We start from the raw sequence: 5,816 nt of genomic DNA, 5'->3' as shown, positions 1-5,816 counted from the left end.
GACCTTGTCAGTGCAAATGAAAGTCTTGTGATTAGCATTCTGAACCTTCTTGCTAATGAACCTTCTAATCATGAAATCTGTCTCTACTGCTAATATTCTACTAACTGTTAAGTGCCCTTGAAGGTTGGGTAGGCTGGAAAAAATAGCATTGGTGTTTATAGTTACCTTTTCCTTTGCACAAGGCCTTTCACGTATATTTAGGACTTAGGACTTAGGACTTAGAATCACACTCAGTCAGCATCATGACTTTGACAATCACAGTCGTACAGTTCCAAACTGTAAACCGAAGTTACACATGTGAAAAACAGTTAGAATTAGGAAGTATGTTTCGAAATCCTTAAGTTTCTTGAGAAACATTTTGTCAATAGGAAGAAAAATATGTAAGCGTATTTATGGCAGGTTTTTAAAATTAATTAGAAAAGTAGTAGTGAGAAAGTTTATTTTTAGTCTTCTACATGTTTAATGGTTTTGCAGTTGTTGTTTTGTGTTTGAGGTTTGTTTTTTTGTTTGTTTCTCTTTTTTGTTTGTTTTTATTTTTTCTGAGACAGGGTTTCTCTGTATAGCCTTGGCTATCTTTGACTCACTTTGTAGAGAAGGCTGGCCTTGAAATCACAGAGATCTGCCTGCCTCTCCCTCCATGAGTGCTGAGATTACCTGTTCTCCTTAGTACTGGCAATGTTTAATGATTTTAATTGTAATAAGATTACATATCTTCCCCTATCTCTTTTGTTCCTCCCGGGTACCCTCCTTCAAGACCCTTTGTGTTATACCAGATGTGAAAAAGTAGCTTTGAAGTCAGTGCTTATCTATAAATTTATTTAATGTAACTTTTAGCTTATTATAAACACTATACATTTAATTACGCAAGGACTTATTTACTATTGTACCAGATCAGTTACACATTTCACTAGCTCTAAGACAACAATAATTGCAAAGCACATTATTATTTTACATATCACTACCAAAAATCCTACCATCTATTAAGACATAGCAAAATGTGGAAACTATTATAAAATTATAGAAAGATACCAATTGGAGGTCAAGATGTTAAAATGTAAAAAACTTCTTTTTTGGATATAGGAGCTAGCAATAAAAAATATGTGTAGCAGAAACAAAGGAAGCCTTCTAGAACCATCTTTCTCAGGTAATAGTTTAACTAAATAAGCAATCATCAAGATTAGCATAAAACTGAATAGAACCTACTTAAATTCATGCTTCATCTTTCTTTTAACTCTGATTGGTACTCATATGCTATAAATAACCCAAACAGTTACCAAAAATTTTTATAAAGAGATAAAAATATATTAAAAATTATCTTACATACATCAAAGGAGATTCATAAAAATATCAAGTGACTCACAGGAAGGCAAGAAAAAACATAGGGAGGAAAATATGAAAAAACCAGCAAAAAGCTAATTTCAGACTCAAGTGTACTAATAATTATAAAAATGTAAATAAGAAAATATAGCAATTTAAACATGTAGGTTTGTGAATTGTAAAATGTGAGCTAATATGATACCTATAATACATCCATATGAACTTTAAAAATAAGCAGAATAAGAGTAAATGGGCATAAAATATATGGACAGATATTAATTAAATAAAAAACGAATACTTCTTTTAATATTAGTTGTACTTTACATCAAAGAAAACTATCAAATACAAAGTCTTAAAGAGCAGGAATACATTTCATTGCAAAATTAGATATCAAAATTGCAAAATATTGCATATAAAGTGATAGAACTTAGGATACAAACAGATAGCCTCTATGTGACTGTGATTGGGAAGTTCTGTGTCTCATAGCAAACTTGATACCAAAATTAGAAGAGTAAGGAAGAAAATAGAGGAAACACACAGCGCACCAATCTATTCTAATTGAAATGTATAAAAAGACCCCATGCCCAGCAGCAACAGAATACATGTTCTTCTTAACCTTTCGAAGTCTAAGAAAGACAACAACCAGAGTCATTATACAAGCTCAGTAAATTTAAAATCATATGTAGTTTGTTATCTGACAACAGTGAAATGGAACTACAAGTTGTAATCAAAAGGTAACAAGAACGTCACCATTGTAAAAACATACTTCCAAGTAATTCAGTGGCTCAAAAGAACATCTCAAGGGAATACTGAGTAAGTGGCCAAGGAAAGGAAGCAATTCAGTAGTTCCTCCCCGCTGCAACACCTATGAACCACAGCAATTACCAGCACGGCAAGATGTGTGTAAAGGTGCAGGAGGTGGCACTCACATGTCACTGGCAGCCAACAACTGTTTACTTCAACTTATGGCTTGCTCAACACGTGGGAAATCATACCTGGTACTAGGAATCTAGCCAGCTCCCCAGGGCTAGTGAGGTCATGGATCGTAGCAAAGTCTACTGCTTCCACTTTCTAAGCCGACATAATTCCTTACTACAGTCTAAATCTCATCCTTATACCCAGTAGTAAGTGTAACTTCCACCCTTCATCAAACACACCTCTTTTGACAGCAAACTGAGGCATGCCGAGCCCTAGGGAATATACCTGCATCACAGCTCCTGCATCCTTGGCTCAGGAAACATCTTAGAAGAGGCTGTGAAAAGACTGGAAGAGCCAGAGTACTAGGAAAACTATTATGAAAGTCTATGCTACAAGTGGCTGCATAAATAAGACCAAAGCAATCACAATGCATGTTACAGTGGAAGGGGATTTTTTTTTTCAGGTCTCACCACTAGATAAAGAACTGCAGACAAATACTGACTGTTGGGGAAAGAAGAACTAGCCTCTCTCAGTGAGAGCCCGCCCCCTTTTGAATGTCCAGTGCAGAGCACTCAGCCCTGTTACATTATACACACAAACAACAAAATCAGTAGGTTCTATTTACACGTATTTGTATGTGTATGTGCAAAAGTGATCAAAGGAAAAGAAGCTATCAATTAAACAGTGTGGGGGGCAGGTGGGGAATGCGAGAGCCTTAAAGGAGCAACTGAAAGGGGCTGGAGGGAGGAGGTAAGTGATATAATTCCATTTCAATTTAAAACAATTAAAAAATAAGAATAAAAAAAAGAGTGCATTGAACAGGATAAAAGTGAAATATTCCAAATAAAGATTTGAAGATGATATTAGTGTTAAGAGTAAAATAAATAGCACTAAGTACATATTTTGGAGGATTTCCCACATCAATAATCAAAACACAATGATAGTAAGAGTAAAAATATAGTAAGAAAAATAGAAATATAAAAATAAGCAGACATCGGTAAAATTGAGAACAGAGAAATTTGATGACAAGTTCTAAATTTTTGACATAATTAGTAAATTGTTAAACCTCGTCTAAGATCTCAAGCACAAGAAAAAGACATCAAATATGAATACTAATTTGAGAAAAAAGGGGTCATGTTATGCTGGTTTCAAAACCCTTCATTTCCTAGTTACTTCTTACTCTTCTCCACAGGTCACTCTGAAACTTGGGAAGTCACGGAAATCATTTGAGATTTGGTGTTTCAAACTTCCCTTCCTGATTTGACCGGCTCAAGCCTCCACGGCACTCAGTGAGTGGTTTGGCTGGTCACTATCAATCTAGCACAATCTTGCTCATATGGCTAATACTTGGCAGCCCCTCTGCTGTCACATGGATAACTGGATCATGTGTCTATCGCCTATCAGGTTAGACGTGAACTCTATTAGATGACATCCCCAGGATTACAAAAGCTGCATGAGCAAACCGCTGTGTGGGCATCTTTCTTTTTTTTTCTAGTTTTTTAAATTAATTTATTCATATTACATCTCAATTGTTAGCCCATCCCTTGTATCCTCCCATTCCTCTCTCCCTCCTGCTTCCCCCCTACTCCCCTTCCCTATGTCTGTGACTGAGGGGGACCTCCTCCCCCTGTATATGCTCATAGGGTATCAAGTCTCTTCTTGGTGACCTGTTATCCTTCCTCTGAGTGCCACCAGACCTCCCTATTAAGGGGACGTGGTCAGAAATGGGACCCCAGAGTTTGTATGAAAGTCATACATCACTCACCACTTAATAGTGGAGAATCTTTCAAGCAACTATGGTAGCACCTTTCCATGATGGCCAAGTTTAATTATCCTTTGGGGATGCTGACTTTTCTTCTTTCTAGTTTGTCACCTAAAGATTTCAAATTGCTCAAGTGTTTGCAGTAGCTTATATTACTGAGACCTGAGTGGAAGCGTTCTCTCTTTAAACGAGGTCCTCAAAACATAACTCTCTGTACCGGAATTGTAGGGCCAGAAAGCTTAAGCTCCCCACTGGGTCCATGACAGACTAATAGTGAGGCCACTCCTTTAGCCTTTGGTTTTCATATATTTCCCTAATAGGGAGACAGTGGTAAATGTTATTATTGATTTAGAATATGCAAATGTTTTGGATGAGTGTGTAATAATTATATCTGAGCTGGCTCCTCAGATGCAGCTTCAGAAGAGTCAGAGTTTCTTATGTCAAGTCAAAACCCACTCAGGCGCATACAATAGGAAGGGACTCACCAGATTTCTAAAGCAGGTGCCTGGTTCTGTACCACAGAAGGAAGAGTTGAACACAGCTTGCCATTTTTTTCCATAGGATGTTTTAGTGCTATTCTCTGTTTTTATGAAGTTGGACAGCTAGGACCAGCAGTAGCTTGACTGGCTTTGGGAGATGAGAATCCATGTTCCAGTGACAGTAAATGACTTCCATCTCTGCCCACATGGCTTCTCCATCCTTACAAGTATGGTCCTCCTGTTAAATTGGCTGGCGACAGGAAAGGACCAAGAACTTGACAAGCCACTTTCTCTGCTCAGTGTCTCTTCAGCACAGAGACTTGAAGGAGGCCATTGAGAAGTATAACACATCATTTTTGGAATAAAAAAAAACCAAACCTATCAGCTGGAAATACCAAATATCTATTATATTGCATCATTTTATCATCAGCAAAAAAATATAGCTACTTATAGCGCAGTATCCTCAAGAAGTAACCATCAAGGGAAGCAGTCTCAGTTTGGAATCTGACAGGTCCTTTAAGGTCACTGTTATGGACTCCATATATCAGAGTATAGGTTAGACCAGTGTTCCTTGAATATCCTCATGACAATGACCTGTATTTCCTGGAAAAGGATCAGGAAGCCACAGTGCTATTTACAGGTGGATCTCCAAACATGCACATCACTGCCTCCTTTCTACTCTCCTTAGTATTAGGAGGAGACTTGGGCTTCATTTGTTGAAGAGGGCTATATCAAAGGACTTCTGGCAACTGAGGAATGCTGCAATCTGGAGAAATGGTTTTCCCCAGGGAAAAGCATCCCTGTTGCTTATCTAATAACAGGCAGTCAGCTCTGAGATTTTATAGATACAGGTAACAGAATATAGACTGATCAGGATGTATTTATGTAGTTATATATACATAGACATATATATGCACACATATCAATCAGTAATTTTAAAAAGAGTCCATGATTTTCAGAGAAGGTGTTGAAGAAAGGAATGGGAAGGAGGGAGGGCATGTAATTAATTATAATTGCAAAAAATATGAAAAGCAAATATGAGGTCATATCTTTAAACACACATGCACACCCAATTGATAAAATGAGTGGTGCAGATATCTTCAGGCTCTATGCTGGCTCTCATAGGTGGATTCATATATTTCTGTTCTACCTCTCTTCCTTATGCTGTCCACTTGGGTACCTCTGAACTGCAATATTTCCTCCAACTTGAAATGTTTGCCCCAGGAAGGGGGAGGAGGAAGCACGGGAGCCCCTGGTGGTAAGTAGGAGGAAATAAAATGGTCATGTAGCCAAGAAAAATAGAAGCCTGGAAGACCCTTGAGAGCTCCTACCAACAGTAT

Source organism: Acomys minous, assembly GCF_964271855.1.
Source record: "Acomys minous genome assembly, chromosome: 1".
Lineage (NCBI taxonomy): Eukaryota > Metazoa > Chordata > Mammalia > Rodentia > Muridae > Acomys > Acomys minous.
The sequence above is the reverse complement of the archived record's forward strand: the minus strand, read 5'-3'. Positions refer to the sequence as shown.